Source organism: Abramis brama (assembly GCF_963993115.1).
Source record: "Abramis brama genome assembly, chromosome: 12".
NCBI lineage: Eukaryota > Metazoa > Chordata > Actinopteri > Cypriniformes > Leuciscidae > Abramis > Abramis brama.
Genome location: NC_139974.1, coordinates 3,451,150 through 3,469,294, shown reverse-complemented (window position 1 = coordinate 3,469,294; position 18,145 = coordinate 3,451,150).

The following is an 18,145-nucleotide window of genomic DNA, read 5'->3' as shown; positions in this document are numbered from 1 at the left end:
AGTCAAAAGGTAGGTATCGTTTGAAAGAACTCTTTTTAAATTTTTTGAAAATATATATTACATTCAAATCAAATCAAATCAAATCAAGTATATTTGTATAGCGCTTTTCACAATACAGATTGTATCAAAGCAGCTTCACAGTATTAAAATAAAATAATACAACAAAGTTTGTTTCTAGTGGAATTTATTGATTGATAGAATAAAATTAAATATCCCCAAAATATCCCCAACTGAGCAAGCCAAAGGCAACAGTGGCAAGGAACCGAAAAACTCCATCAAGTGACCTAATGGTGTCCTAAAACTCCATCAGGTGACCGAATGGAGAAAAAAAAACCTTGGGAGAACCCAGGCTCAGTCGGGGGCCAGTTCTCCTCTGGCATTTATGAACTAGAGGCCAGATTGTAGTTTGAAACTGTGAAATTAACAATATTATATGAATGCCTGGCTGAAAAGATGCGTCTTTAATCTAGTTTTAAACTGGGAGAGTGAGTCCGAGTAACGAACAGTATCAGGAAGGCTATTCCAGAGTTTTGGAGCCAAATGCGAAAATGCTCTCCCTCCTTTGGTTGATCTGGATATCCTAGGTATGACCAAAAGCCTCGAATATATTGATCTTAAAGAGCGTGATGGAATATAGGGTGATAGAAGATCCGTTAAATAGACTGGAGCTAAGCCGTTTAGGGCTTTATAAGTCAATAGCAATACCTTATAATTAATACGGAACTTTATTGGTAGCCAATGTAGTGATCGGTGTTATATGATCATATTTTCTTGATCTAGTAAGAACTCTAGCGGCTGCATTTTGGACTAACTGTAGCTTGTTTATTGAGGATGCAGGACAACCGGCTAATAAAGCATTACAGTAATCTAGTCTTGAGGTCATGAATGCATGAACTAACTTTTCTGCATCAGAAACTGATAGCATATTACGTAGCTTAGCAATGTTTCTAAGGTGGAAAAAGGCTGTTTTTGTAACATACGAAATATGATTTTCAAAAGACAGGTTACAATCGAGTATAAAACCCAGGTCTTTTACTGTAGAGGATAAAGTAACAGGACATCCTACGATGTCAAAGTTGTATTGTGAGAGGTTCTGTGGGCGTTTTTTTGAACCGATAAGTATTACCTCTGTCTTGTCTGGATTTAATAAAAGAAAATTACGCGTCATCCAATCTTCTAAGTCCGATCTGGACTCTTGAGACGATTGGACACAGGAATGGACAGACTTCCCAAAACCTGAACATGGTCATTATCCTTCACCTGTACACTAATGTTCTGTTGCTTGGGGCACTGATGAAGAAAGTGAACGCGTTCTGCCACTTAGGCTTCACGGTATTCCAGCAAATCTGGCTGTCACGAGTAACGTCCTGCACTGAGATTTGACCAATCGGGTTGGGAATCCCCATTACCTTCTCTCATAGGAAGTGCCTCAGCCTGGTCCAAATACACTGCCAAGATGGCTTTGCTGTTTTACTCCCCACACTTGTATTTCTCTTTCCTTGGTTGGCTTCTAGTGTCAGCCACTCCAGTCTGAGGTGAACCCGTCCTGTAGGGTTGTCCTTCAAAGTGAACCACTCATCAACTATTTTAGATTCCTTCACAATCCCCAAGTTTAGTACGGTCCTGCCCAGGGAATGATCTCAATCAGAATCTGAATCAAACACTTCCACCTCTAGGTTCTGACCAGCCGCCTCATGAACGATGGCCTCATACATTTCATGCCATTTGGGATTGAGTGCATTGTCCAGATGCTGGGATTTGAAGGTTTGTTCCCGGACTCTGAGCTGTGCGTATGTTGCAGACACACCAGACACAGTGGTGTCCTTCGCAGCCAGATTGTCGGCCTCCACTAAGTGAATGCGCACAACTTCCTTGGGTAAGGGTTTCCGCAACTCTCCCACATTCAGGTCTGGTTATAGAGGAAAACTTCGACGATTAGGATAAACCAGGAGCTGGGCAATTTTGTCCATGATCTTTTTGTTGGTATAACTAGTGAACAGTTTGGTCCAAAAGGGCCCGGATAAGGTCAGTTCTGGTCTTTTGAGGAATATGGTCACATTACCCACGAATGGGAAATCATCCATCAGTGGCTCCAAAATGATGTGCATCATTCCTTTAAACTCTACATCGAATTTAGTGATTATATGGACATGCTCCACGCAGCTGATGTAAACATCAAGCCGAATTTGATCTTTTTCAGCTTTTGCTCCAACCACCTTAATCGACTTGATACCGAAGTCTATCTTAGATAAGCAGGAGGTAAGGTTATCCGTAAGCAGCCTCTTAAAATACGAAGAAATATGTAGCCAGACCTGCTGGATAACCTCGCTTGGCCATTCGTCCTCCACATCTGGGAGGTTGACCTTTTAAAGATGGATGAGATTCCCTCCAGTTATCAACCCAAGAAAATCTTTGCATGAACATCTTTAAGTAGGAATTAGAATTATTAGATTTTGGGGGCCATCTTTCAATATTCTTGTCCATAATCACATTGAAATCTCTAACGAAAACCAAATAAGAGCTGATGTCTCTTAAGCTGTGATGCTGTTTGTTTAAATATTGTTTTTACCACAACAATTGGTGTCAGAAGTCGGGATCTCGTGGAAGTCTCTTCTGGTCCTGAGACAGCGGATTTGACAAACTGATCATCCTAGAAGCACCAGGCTTTGATCTTACCTCGAATATTGAGAGAGAAGAGCCAAACTGCTTTCAGGGCCAGAGAGGGACTCGACTGAGATCAGAGAGAACCCGGTGGCCGTAAAAGCGTCTCGGATAAGAGACAGTAAAATTATTTTATTTTGTGTGGTGTAATTTGACATGACTGTGAGTGAACCATAGTGGCTGGAACTATCTCTTTGGTACGGGCAGAGAAGGTTTTCCAGGGGGAGATTGTAACCTGAGAATGTCAAGTCAATTTTATGCCGAAAACTAGCTCGTAAAAGTGGACGGAAGAGCCACCCCTGATTAATTGGGGGAAACCAGAATCAATCGAGCGCTGGAAAGCGCTCACGGAAAGATTTTGAGTAAGCCGTAATTACAGAGCATCTTTGCTACCCTTGCCGATTTGAGGTGACAAAATCTGATCTGTTGAAGACGTTTGACAGATTATTAGACGCGCGTCGAAGGAAAATCCAGGAGAGATAGAGATCAGCCAATATGGGGTCATCTCAAAACAAGCTTGAAAAAAATTTCATACACCGGTTTTTCTGTAAAATGGGAAAAAATTACGGCTAGAAATGCATGCAAGAAATTGGGAAACGGAGAATTGTTTAACAAAGGGGTTGTTGTAGTCGTGTTCAGCATTTGTGTAAAACTGTGAACAGACAGTAGTTTGTTGAACTGAAGAAGAAGATTGAAGAAAACAAGAATAAATGCAGAAAGAATTAGCATTTACAGGGAAAGATAGTAGGAAAAGATAGAATATTTTTCTTGATGGAAATTACAAACAGTGAATTGTTGGATTGCAGATGAAAGAGAGCAGATGCAGGGGGGGGGGGGGTTAGTTGGGGAAAATTGACACAGACACTATCTATCTATCTATCTATCTATCTATCTATCTATCTAACTATCTATCTATCTGTCACATTAATTGGTTGTCTGGGAGGGTAATGCTTTGTAAAAGTTAACATAAAACACAAGTGTTTAAAAATTCTAACAAATATATTGCTCATTCATTGTTCATTAATGTTAGTTAATACATTTATATGACAAACAAATTTTAAATTGGCTTTTTTTGAGAAGTTTTTATTTCTATGATGCATTTATTGGAGAGAATAATCCTGTCAGACGCAGCACTGCTGTGAACGCGCGTTCACGTTTAAACACAATTTAAACAATGTATTATTCAATGCATTACTTCTATATAATTATATATTAAGTTACTCAAGCAAGTGGTAAAATATTTAACCATGTATTTATATTAAAATCTTTTGCATTTCAATTTTAATACAATAAATCTTGCATGTCACAAAGAACTTGTTTTTCCACCTCCACGAATGTCATTATGTCGCCTTGTTGAGGTAAATTGTAGATTTCCTTGCTTTGTCTTAGAATGAAAAAAGTAGTATTTAATTAAATAAATTTATGGTATAAATACATACATTTTATTTAATTAATCGCACTTATGGTGAAATAACTACATTTTCAGGTCAATCTGTGTTCATTTTGACCACGAAACATGCGCTGTCACTTTAATTCAGTGTTTGCAGCACAGCAAAAATCATAAACGGCAAAAATAGACTCGGTGCGGAAACGATCGCTGCACTGCTGTATACGCACCGCAACTGGAACGGATCGATCATCGACGGACTGCATCCGCGTGCAGTGTGAAAGCTCTGTAAACATGGGTACGGAAAACAATACTCACCGCATACACACTGCAAACGAAATATGTGTGAAACGGGCATAAGACTTGGAGCAGGAGAGCTACTCCGGCTGCTACTCGCAGTAGAGTGAGTGTTGCCATCTTCAGTTCAGCGACATATTTCCCGCCGCGCGCTCTCTGTCCGCTAGTGCTCATCTGTATTTGACGCAAGTGTTTGTGTGTGAGTGTGCGCGCTTGCGCACTCATTGGGATAATTGTAAACGCGCAAACACAGACAGAAAAGACATGCCATCGTGGAAATAAGATAAATAACATATTACTTAAGGGCTATTTAGTTTTTGTAATAAAATAAAAACATTTAATCTGGCGCTATAAAGAAAATCAAATCAAATTTACTTGACCTTCAAGGGGGGCGGGGGGAGCCGTTAGGAGGGCGGGGCGCCCCCCTTATATAATGGTAGGGGAAACACTGGAAGTATTTATGAACGCCTGTTAAGGCAAATTAAGGCGAAATGGTATGAAAAGTTTGATCAAGCAGAATGGGGAAAATTCTATATTTTAGAGATACAATAATGATTGAAATGACGATGTGAATACATTTTATTTTATTAATGTTATGAAAACAAGGGTATTTAAGAATAGATTGACGTATTTTTGTAACGAGTTGAAGGTGCAAGCGGCTAGGAAAGCTGTGTAATTTAGGGACTGAGATATGAGTAATATAATCTTGTGGTTTCTGTGAAACAGTACAGATAAGTGGGACTGAGGAATAATTATGATATTAAGTTGAATCTGCAGACTAACCATTTGATAGAAGAATAATCTTTCAAACCAGTGTTGATGAAATTGACGACACGTTAAAGTTTTATACTGTATGAAGAGTAAATGAACAGTCCTGATACACATTGTGAGATAAAAGAGAGCAAATGCTGTAAGCAGCTCTGAAGAGATTTGCAGATGATGATTTGTAAAAGCTTGATTGTGATTAGAAAGATAAACAATAACTTCGAAGTATTCGAACCCAAAAAAAAAGCCAAAACAATACAGATTTGAAGAAAATTCTGTGTTAATATGGGCTAGAAAGTAGATCAACGTTAATATGATAAAATTAAAGATTTAATTTAAGAAAGAACAGGAAATAAAAATTGTCATAAGATTGAAGACTTAAGAAATTATTTTTAAAGAAAAGAATCATAAAAGTACCGGTTAATGTAAAATTACAGATAAGACTAAATGAGTTGCAAAATATTTTAAAAGTACCGATAACTAAAAGAATGATCGTGTTTTGAATGAAACGCTTTGATAAGGTTTTAGATGATATAGAGAGACAAATCTAACGAGTGATTTATAATGATAATCAAGCAGAGAGCGCCGCCTCAGTTAGTGTGAATCACAGAAGCAGATTGATAAACTCCTAGAGAAAACATTGAAGTCAGGTATTAAATTATGGTAATTGAGAACCTGACAACTAAAATTGAGATGAAATTTGAAACGTTATTAAGAACTAGAATAATTATTCTTTCTTCAAGATAAAATAAGCAGAAGCAGTGTTACAGGATTAACAGTTGCTAAATGTAAAATATATGAGAAAGGCATAAAATGAACTGTATATATTCTTGTCTGTATTCTGTTGAAGTGGATTCCCCCAGCAGAGATCACAGGCACCAGAGTCCAGCTGTGTGTCCATGAGGAGTGACCGGTCTATGGACAACATGACATTTAAGAGGAGACAAAAATCAACTCAAATGAGGTACAACATTTCAGTCTAGACAGACTCATCCTGATAGTAACTCACTGTACCCAGACTATCCATTATTAATAACAGATAAAGTAAATAAATAAAGTAAATAGTAACTAGCAACACTTTTAACGCAAGTTAACTTCTTGTTTATTGAAGTATTGCTAGAAGAGCTATAACACTCATGCAGTCTTGCTGTTGGTCTGAATATCAGCATGATTTTTAGGGGTGGTTATAAATATAGATTTTCTTATGCATTACATTCTTCATTTGAACAATCTGAAGATCATTTACCAAGATTGATCTTTTAATCTATTCTTTTTTCAGTTGATTAGTAAATAAAACTTTTCTAAAAGTTCACTTATCGCACTGTTACATTTGTTACATTTTATAAACGGGGTGTACGCTTTCAAATTCGTTTAATTTAATCACAAAATACAAATATGTTTTGCTGCAATTAATACATATTTTGTTATTTTGATTAGATAATCAAGTGTTCATAAAATAGAAGCAAAAGTGTGAGACTATACATTTAATATTTGTCATTTCAATGCTCTGGCGTTGTAGATATTTAAGCATGACTTTTTGGATTTATATGAAATAACACTTACAATAAAATTCCATATGTAACATTAACTAAGGTTAATAACTTCTGTATAAGGATTGTTCATTATTTGTTAATTAACATGTACTAATACATTTTTAAATTAAGGTTTTTATTTGTTAACCATAGTTAATGCACTATCAAACTAACATGAATGATCAAGGTGCAACTGTATTGCTCAAATATTATACCGATCAAATTTTGTTACTTTTTTATTCATTAAGTTGGCTTGAAAAAGAACAGTTTAACCCTCTGGAGTCTGAGGGGTTTTTGGGGTCCTTGAGATGTTCTGACATGCCCTGACATTTGTGCTTTTTTCAGTTGCTTATAAACATATTAATGGCAAAGGTGTAAATTCACTCTATTTAGCACAAACAGGGCTACCATAATATGTGAACAACTTGCATGTACATGTTTGTATTTTTGATAGAATAATGTTTATGCATGGTTTTTTAAAAAACAAAAAACTAAAGTTTCTGAAATAAGGCCATAAAACACATTCTAAATATATGTAAATAAGACTTTTGACTAATGGATGTCGTTGCCTAGTATTTTTTCTTCAAAATTATGTGAAAATCGTCCTGCCTAATCATTCCCATAACACAATACATTGATTTAAATCTTGTAAAACACTTTTTGTTTGGAAAGGCCATATGCGGGTGGGCGTGATTCACACCTATGGAGTCAATGGGGCCGCATAATGAGGCTGCATAGGTAATGAGCCTTTCATTCAGGTGTGTGAATGAGCCACAAGAATGCAAGGACAATATATAACTGGTTTGTTGTTTTTTCCACAAATTTTGCTTGCAAATTGTACAATATCCAAGGTAAACATTTCTAGTAATTGTGCAGTTAATTGTTCTCATACTGTATTTTCAGATTTGGAATATATTCTCTTCCCAAATGTGTCACTAATAAAGCATAATAAAATTATTTAAAGATAAGGCTTATAATGACCTTTTAAGATTTTGTTTACATCTATCCTTATATATATATATATAATTACTAATATAAGGTTATATATATAATTATATATAATTAATTAATATAAGGTTATACAATTACAACAACATTTATAATTGTAACAATATTTCCAGTGTAATCTTTCTTTGTATTCGCGATTCATATTAAAACAGTATTTTTGCCAGCTGTAGTAACTCCACAACAGCACGCATCTTTGCGTTCATTCATTCATAGTAACGCGATTCATATTTAAACAGTATTTTTGCCAGCTGTAGTAGCTCCACAACAGCACGCATCTTTGCGTTCATTCATTCCGATTAGAACAAAGCAAACAGATCTGACCTAATTCCTCAGCGGGATCCGTTTGCTCCTCGAAATGATACTTCCAGAACTTCTGAGGTAAATTTTTGCAGGATTATTATCAAGATAGTATTATTCCTCACAGCATCGTAAAGTACATAAGTCTGAAAGTGAACTCGCGGTGTGTTATCCAGCTGATGGGCGTTTTACAGGTTTGTTTGGATCGGCTCACATTTGCGTTTGAATAGCGCGTGCTCTCCGTGGGCGGAGCACATTAAAACTTAATTAGCTGAGATAAGAACGACTGACATCTCTCTCTTTGCATACATATTACATAAACTGTGAATATTTGTTTTTTATAAAAATTACTTCGTTTAAAAGATGAGAATTCAAGCTTCATGCCTGTATGTCTGAATGCCTGTTTGACTGAGTATTCACTGAGTTATGGTTCATTTTCGGACGCGTTTCAGAATGGACTACACTGACAGAGAGGAGGCAGAACTCGCTTCGTGTTCATTTTTCTTTATTTGGCAAAAAGCACAACACTTTTTTTTATTGTGAGTATACACAAAAATAATACACATTTAACAGAATCGATTGATGTATGAAACTCCAATGGAAAATCAAAGTCAACCGAGTATTTTTGAGTTTCTTTTACACTGCTAAAAAAAAAGCGAGCTGGTATCGCCGGCGATACCGCCGACCTCTGGGGGTTAACTAACTATTTTGAATGTAACTGGTTTTATTTGTTATTTAGAGTATTACTTTTTGTTTCAGTTTGAATGAATGTCTTTTATTGACTTCAATATTCATATTATATATATTTATTTCATTTAGCATGTTTTCATGGTTCAATACAGTTTTATTATTTTTATAATAAAGTTCAGCACTGTTTTACTTGGAGTGTTATGTTTGTTTTTATCCAGTATCAATTTTAAAAACTATCGGTTGATTAATCGGTTATCGGCAAGCATGGCCCAACCTAGCTATCGTTATCGGTAAAATCCACTATCGGTCGACCTCTATTTGTATTGAAAACGTATGTAATTTATGGCAAAGATGCCTTAAGTTGGGCTAGAATTAAAAGTTTTCTGTTTTTGAAGATGCAAAGTCCTGATTGCCTCTAAACAGTCTGTCTCTCTCATCCAATGTCAGCTAGAAGCTGTAATCCGAGTCATAAGTGATAATAAGCCATTTATAGTAAAGCACAGTGTTTCAGTTGAAGACCATAGAAATGTTAAAATAAATCCTGCTACAGGCAGTTCAGGTCTGACACATTTAGAGGGCAATTTGTAAAACTGAATGATTTTAAAGAAGTGTGTTATTAACCTGTCTCCCTGTGAACACTATTAGGTCTGAATGGCTCTGTGTGACTCTTGAATGTGCCTTTCCTATAAGCTCCAGAGAACAACAGATTCTGTTGAAGAAGAAAAAAAAGTCAAAGATTGGGTGTAGGGAAAGAGCGGTAACCGGTGTTGCACGAGGTGGCTACTCAACGACGGGTAAGATCCTCTTTGGCCAAGCTGAGGGCAACCTAAGGCAGGGGGTCACCGCCGCCACTGGGCATCTCCTGATGGGGGTGTTTTAGGTGAGATGGGCATGAGTTGAACAGATGCCTGTGTATGGCCAGCGGCATCCAGATATCATTGAGGGGGGATGAAGCTGTGTTACGGCAGTCTGCCCCAGAAATGTGAGTTCCTCTATATCACTCACCAGAAACCGCGTTGATTGTATGGCTTGTTTTTCATCGTGACAAGCGTCTACAACTATGCCAGGGGACAACACCCTGAAGAGAAGAGAATTACAGCTTAAGAGCTGATCCGAATGGGCTTTCAAGAGCCAGCAGAGACCACTGAACTAATCTAATTATCTGTTGTGGAGACCGTAACACACACTTGTGTAATGTTAGTTGCCTGATGGGCAAGGAAAACACAGAGATTGTGTTGATGTTGAACTAATGTGTCAGTTCTGACTCCTGTAGGTCATTAGACATGACAAAGGACCATTATAAGACATAAGTCTGGATAACGTCAAAGGAAAGGTCAAAGGTTAGTATAATGAATTACATTCTGTCTAAATTACAGTCTTAGGAGGCTGTTGAAAAATATGATTTGTTTGCAGAGAGGGAGACTGTTTGGGACAAATGGTATTGTGTCTGTCTTTCTGCGATCTGTGCACTGAAGTAATGAATAATGAACCAAAACAACCCAGCTAAAGTCAAATGAATAATCAACAAACATGCTTTGAAACGGGTTAAGAGGCTGTAGAATTAGATAAAGGCTACAGGAAAATGTGAAGTTTAAAATCTTATTATAAACGTTAATCTTTTTAGAGAAAAGATGTGAATATCAATATGAGTGATTTATAGTCAGGTGTGTGTGTGTGTGTGTGTGTGTGTGTGTTTGAGGCTGAATGGACTTTAGGTCTTGGTAAGTGTTAGGTTAGGGGAGCTGTTCTGTCTGAATAGTGTCTGTGTGTGTGTCATTAACATCTGGAGTGAGTGTTTCAGCATTATAGATGGGGTTTAGGCAAATGACAGATGTGAAAGTAAGCTGAGGATTGTGAGTCGATCTGATGAGAAGAACACAGAACATGGGAAGAGCTGTAAGTTGATTGGTCATCGAGCTCTGTCTGTTAGTTATTACTCTGGTCATTTATGATGTGCAGTAGATTTGAATTACTTTCCGGACGATTTAAGTATTGATGTGTAAACTAGAGTTGTGAAGTCGTAGATAGCCGTCCGTCATGTGTTGAGACAATGTTATACAGTAGATTTGACAGCGACAACAAAGTGACACGTAGGCTAAGCAAATATCAGATTATCCAGAGAGCCCTGAACAGTTCTGTGTTGTAAAAGGGGGAGATTGTTGTTTGTCTGACGTTGACTAAGTCTGCACACCACGACCTGACCTGACCAATGGATGACCTGGAGAATGTTCGTAGACGACAGTTGCTTAAGAGACCAAACAATAGGCCTGAAAAGCAAGATACGCTGTGAGACTCAGGGCCGTTGCCCTTTAAATAGTTTAATAAGAAGATAAGATTGTGGCTTTATGTAATATTTTTTTGTTTCAGAGGCAAAGAAAGATGTCTGGAGGACAATTTTTGGTTTAGTGTCAATGGCGAGACACGGCAGGCAAAAACTTTTTTTTTTTTTTTTTCTGGTCAATTTTGAGATTTTTGGATATTTGTCTTCAATAACATCTTCTTTCTGACTTGTGGTGAAAAAAAGTCTGAAATACACATTTAGGTCTTTATTTTATTACACTTTGTCTGTTTGCGTCTGTAGATTTCTCCTAAATTCAACAAAAGTCGGCGTTGTAAATCCGATCGCTGTCTGCTCCCTGTCATCACACACACCGCTGGAAAGCTCTCTCTCTCCTGTACAACGCTGTCGGATCCAAATATGGTCATTTCCTTTATCAGCAACCAATCGTGAAAGTAAAAGGGCTGAATGCGCAATCTCATTGGCTGATGACAAATCTTTAAAGCCCGTTTTCTCAAAATGACTTTTCTCTCATTCTCCAAGTCCGAAATCTCCACTTCAGTAGCACCGATATACACCAAACCTTCCAGTCTTGTACCTTGTTATATTATGAAGACATTTACAGAGAGATTTGTAAATGTATTATTCCTAGCCTGATTTATATAACATTTTATTCCAAAAAACATGGCAAATCATTTTTTAAGGCTATTGACAGTATATTCTGATTTACAGGATGACAAAAGTAGATATCCATAAATCCCTCTGTCATTTTTTCCCCATCTAATATGTGAACACAATGAAAAAATATTTTTTAACATGGCTTTATCCAATACTCAGATTTCGTTTTTTTTTTTATATATGCAAATTAGTGCATATTTAATTAGATATTGCCTAATTTGCATATTTAAACATTAAATTACAGAAAACTTGTAATATATTTTTTTTCTCATCTTAAAGGTTGTCTAAGCGATCCCGGGAGATGTTTCTTCTTGTTGACATTCGAATTATTGTCAAACAAAACGGAGGCTAGCTAGACCCTCCCTCCTCCTCATCCGCGCACTAACCCCCGAACCCCACCCCCACATCATTCTTGTCGGTTATTGGCTGGAACAGTTTGTTGTGTTTCGTGCTGCGGGTCGCTCTGTTTGTTGCTCAGTTTGTTTTTGTTGCAGTTTGTGGAGCCTGTGGTGTCTACAGAGACCGCGTTTTTTTACAGTGTGTTCAGGGGACAGGCAGCTAGCGGATAGTGAGGAGATGTTTGCGGTATGTGACAAAAAATGTTTTGGCCTAAAAAACGCGTGACATGACTTAGAGCACCTTTAATGTAGGTAATCAACTGGGAAAGTTTCTTGGTGATATCTGCTAGTTAAAAATGTTACCCTATTCACCTGTAGTGTCTCACCTTAATGGCAAACTAAATCCAGAAACCCTAATGTTAAATTGATGCACAAGTTGAATGGTGCGTCAGAAGGAGGATGGGTTTTGGATTTGCTGAAAGCCATCGCACAGGTGGGATCTGTCTGTAAGTTTGCAAATAACAAAGATTGTTTCAGCAGGAAACGCCAGGGCAGAATGTGCCCGATATAATAATGGCTATTGAAGGATTAAAATTTAAGAATATGTTTTTAGATCTGCTGATCCTACTTCCTTACATAACATCACATGAAAAACTAAGGTAAATTACACTGTATTGGGCATTCAAGGTGAACATGATGGCATCAATTTACTGATTAGATTTAACAGTTTCCTTTGAAGGGGTTTTGTTAGTCTTTGATCTTTCTACTAAGAGTTGAACTATGTGTGAATGTTTACCTAGTCTTGGTTCTCGTGACCATGTGTTGTTTATACAATTTGGGGGTACCATTATCTCAGTTGGGGGTAATTGCCTCTATTGTCTTTAGATGATTAGATTCAGTAGTCATCTCTAAGGCTGTGTGTAAGTTCAGCACCTTTAAGGACAGCCCACTGAATGGCCTATAAGATACCATGTAAAGTTCCCTCAGTCAGATTATGTTGGACGAATCCGCAGCCGCGCTCAATAAAGAATAACTTCTGTTGAACGCGATCCCAACTATCTCACTGGTCTCTGCTTTGAAGAAAGAAAACTTTACAACACTATGGATGAAGTTGGCTAAACACCCTGGCCTGGGCTATTATTGTGGCAGAAAGAAACAGTGCCTAACCTTGCGCAGCGTCTAACTTAAAACTTTAATTTTGCAGGATGTCAGGATGGATTGAATCAAACTGATTCTGTATTGTTTTGTTAACATGAGCAAAATGGGTTGAATGTTTTTCAGGGGAACGAGGACCCTGAGTGCTATTCAGTGAGCAACATTATCTGGTGACAATATCAGGGTTTCTGCGGGGTCTTAAAAAGTCTGAAATTCTGAACTTTAAATTTAAGGCTTTAAAAAGTCTTAAAAACGGCCAGATTTTCATCCTAGGTCTCAAATGTCATTTAGTCAGGTCTAAAAAAGTGTTTGCCCTCGTTCATTTCCAGAAACGCTGGCCGCAGAAAGTTATTACAAAGTAGCAAAAGAGTATGGAGTTGTAGCCTATAAAGCGGAGCCGTAGAGCAGGGTCTCCCACACGTCGCTCGCGAGCTCCAGTCGCTCGTGGCCTGATATGAGCTAGCTCGCCAGAGGCCGTTCACATATCGCGTCTTTTGCGCGCTCAAGTTTGTTCAAATGTAGGCGCGCGGCAAGAGCTCATAATTGAAGCAACACGCTAATTATTTTACCAGACACAACGAGATGAAATAAATCTAAACTTTTCAGAATGCAAACGCACCGCAGGTCATGTGACAGGAACCAACCAATCACCCCTTTCCATAACAACATTGAAAGCTCAGTCAACATGAAGGATGGGGGTGCACCCAAACACTACTAATAAATATAAGCTAATGTCAGTAATTTATATTTTTTGACTCATTCTTTTTATAAAGGCTGAAATATGAGGTTTATCTTTGTATAAAACCTTTTTTTGTCAAAACTTTATTTGAACTTGTACATGTTGCAAGACACTCTCTTAAAATCTGGCCATCATTTTTAATGGTATTTTAATGTTTACGTAAACAAAGTGCATATTGATGCTAATCAATTTGTTATTTGCTGTTTTTCGACATAAAACTTGTTGAATTGACTTCATTCTGTAGTATTAGTACTTTTTGAACAGGATTCTGTGATAACCGTGATAATTTTGGTCACTTTAATCATCTCATCATTTCCTCTCTAGTTATGATCAGCTGTGCACCTTCGCTGCCGCCACATGGCATCACGGTGGAAGCGCGCGGTAAACTGAAAGATGATCCTCTGGGTTTGTCGCTGCTCGCTTGTTTACGCTCAAGTCGATGTACGGTATCGACAGTGTGTGGAAGTGTGTCCTCTGCTTCTGGGAAAAGCTGCTGGCAGACCTGGATAACCCTCTCCCGAACATCCTCCCTCTCCTTTTCAGGGATCCCGTAGAGTCTCAGAGTCCAGCGGCGTGTGTATCCTTCGAGATGAGAGAAACGCTGTTCATGCTCAGATGAAATCGCCTCAGTCTTCTTCACTTGTGTCTCCGTTACACCGAGCTTACCTTTAACGCCATTAACTTCAGCACATGCAAACTCAACGGCTGTCTTCACGTCGGGCGATCTGTGTTTTCGTTAACGGCCTCTCTCATGCTCGCGATCGCTCGTTCTTTGAGTTGTGAAAGGACATTAGCGGTATCACTGCTTTCCATCTTCCGCTGTTTTATAACAGGAGACTTGCATGGCGTTTCAGGGAGAGGAGGGAAAACTACTTCAGCATAATATCTGCACAGTCCATCTCTGACTCGAGGTAATCATGTAAATTGTCACTCAAAAGTTTGTTTGAGACTCACTTTTCTGTTGATGTAGCTTTAGCAGGATTAGCTTTGGCTTGACATACATTCTTGTTCTTTCTTTTTGCAGATTTTCCCATTTTCAATCACTATAATCGTAGTAAAAGCCTCGTATGCACCATAGAGGTGGGAATCTTCAGTCACCTCACGATCCGATCCGATTCCGATTCTGGGAGTCACGATCCGATTCCAGAACGATTCTTTATCTCCCCCCCCCCATTAATTCATAAGTTTACATAAGTAATTAAGTAGTCTATTTTTTTTATAATTACAAATAAAATAAATAAAACATTAAAACAGTTTTATTTTAAGAATTTTAAACTAATATAACTTCAAACCATATAAATAGCAAATAGCCTAATAAAGAGAAGCATAGAAACAAATGACAAAGAAACAGAAGAGTGCTTTCAGTATTTAAGATTATCTGAACATTTTCCATTCAAGAACTGTGAGTGATTTATTTTCATCATACTTTTGTTTTTTACTTTGACATCTTATTAGACTGAGATATTAGATATCTATTTAGCTGCATTCACGCTCGGATCTCTTTTTAAATACAAGTAGTAATGTGGTTTGTCCTCACCGTTTAATCCCTTAAGACATAACTTGCTGTGTTTACGTTCATTTTGCACAAGTATATTAAACCACTTACACGGAGTCGCACAGCCGCATGCGCGAGCAGTCAACACAAAGCGCGCATCAGCATTTGAAACTGAAAGCAGCCTTCTGTTAGCGAGGTTCATATTTTAAATATATAAGTCCACTGCATTCCAAACCACATAAACGATGACTTCGTAGAGCATTTTTAAGGAGAATATCGACGCGCGAGACAGCACACTTCAAGTGTAACATCAAACATGCGCGTCTCTCACAGCGCATCCTGTACAATGAAGCCTGTGAATGTCCTTATAATTCGTTTCAACCTTTCCGAACTTTATTAAATATTATTTTACTGAAGGTACGTGTGTGGGGAATTGTTAGCAAGCAGAAGACGGGTGTTTCTAAAGCAAACTCTGCGTCATCGCACATCTGGTTATAAACTAAGCTCAGAATCGATTCTGAAATTCTCAGAATCGATCCAGAATCGTTGGAGAGAGAATCGCGATGCATTGATGGATCGATTTTTTCTCCCACCACTAATGCACCAGAAGAAAGATAAACAGTCTTTCTTACCACACTACAAATTGAATTATTAGTTTGAATTTGCGGAGCTCTTCAAAGCACGTACAGTCAGAGCACCATCTTGAGATTTTATGTTAGTTTTATCTAAATCATCTTGGCCACCCCCCAATTTTCTTGTCATACTCCATGATATTACAATAAAAATGTGTTTATATATATATATATATATATATAAAGGTTCTTTATTGGCATCAATGGTTCCATGAAGAGCCATAAAAAGGTTCTTTATAATGGATTAAAATGTTCTAGAAAAAATGGTTCTTCTAAGATCTGTTCACTGAAAGGTTCTTCGCCCCATAAATGACTTATGATTGTACAGAGCGATGAACTTTTTGGCTTTTGCTTTGATAACTTATATTGCTGAACTAGAACTAGAGTCGTGAGAAAATGAAACACAATGAAGAATAACATCGACTCTCGCCTGTGATCTCCACTTCTTCTGTCGGCTCTGTGACAGAGTTAAATTTCTCTGTCAGCTGATCTGAAGATATTTTACACATGTGATCACTTTATCAAACACAAAGAGAAGTTCATTAAGACTAAAGAATATTATAGTTTCAATATTATTATAGCAGCAAACCTCTCCTCAACACATGATCTGAGGAATAACTCGTGTCTGGAGCTCAAAGATGAAGATGAAGGTTCTTCATGATCCATGAATCACAAAACTGTTCACATTGTCTACTTGCGTGCATGTGTGTGTGAGTGTGTTACATATAGACTGTGTGTTTGTTTGTTTGTTTGTTTTTTTGTTAGTTAGATAAGGAATGGATGGAGAGTGAATGTCCTTTCCAAGGATCGCCACCTTGACGTGGTGGAAAGGCTTGTGTGTTCCAGTGATCCCAAGAGTGAGTAATTCTGGAGCTTTTACTCCAGTTTGACTGACTTAAGGCTGAGGTTCCAGACTAAGTGCGATCCAAATGGGCATTAACTAAATAAAATAATTTTTGAAGCATAATTACTTGATTTTGTCTTTCTTGATCAACACACACATTCAGACACGCTCACTAACACACACACGTTTAAATGAAGGAGTAATTAGTAATTTCATCTTTATACGTTGTTCTGATGCAGAGAATATAGGTCTTGTAAAACGGTTGCTTGTGAACTGGGGAGCAAACATCTTATTTTTTGGGTAATTTAATAAATTAAAGTTTTTTATTAAGGAACAGGACATGTTCAACAGTGTGAAGGCTAAGTCTATTTCTTTTTTTATTTACTACTACCGAAGGGCACGACACTCGAAACCTGCTCAGGGTTCACGCTATTTTTGAATCTGAATACGAAGCAGTCACGTGACTGTGTGGAAACGAAGCTTCGGTCGTCACAGATCACGTGGTTATGGCAAAACGAATCAAGCTCCGATACACTGCTTCAGTGTGTGATGGTTTTGTTTTTTTGATACAAGCTTCGAAGCCTCGGTGCCGAACGTCACATCACTATGGATTACCCTTTCATTAAAACACTGCATTTGGATCCTCAACCTCATGTCTCGGAGCAGTTTGTTACATCACGTGATCTACATGTGCCACACTGATTGGTCAATTGTGTATAAACACTAGTTTAGCGACACGTGAGATTCTTTGTATTTTCTGGTTTGTAGTAAGAGTTTATTTAGGGCGTCTTCGACACTGAAGATCTTTTGTTTTAATTTGGGGTTTTTGGCGAATGTTGATTTCAGTTAGATTAGAAATTTATTTTGTTTGTATATAGTAAGATTGGTTTTTGTTTCTTTCTTTGATTTGGCACGGTCTAGTTATTTTCTCTTTTCCTCGTTCTATTGTGAACCTTTTCCTTGGTCTGTTGTATAGGACTAGATGTTGATATCCCTCAATAAGTACTTGGGGCACTGATGGAACTCTGTGGGATGGTCAAATGAGTGAGGGCAGCCTTTGGGTTATCAAGTGGGCGCCCTCCTCCTCCTGGCGTAGGCCTATTGATGATTTCTGGAGTGGTTGTGTTTTTCATTTAAAAAAAATATTGGTATGCATTTGTTTTGAACTGTTGTTTGGCAAATAGACTTGGATGTGGTTCCCCCTTATTTTTTGTTTCATTTTGTCTTTAATTTGAAGTGTTACAATGTAAAGCTGAAAATGTCCATCAATGGCGGGGAAAGAGTTAATAGAGAGTCATGAACAAAATATTACAATAATAGATTACCACAAATTAGTTAAAAGTAATGTA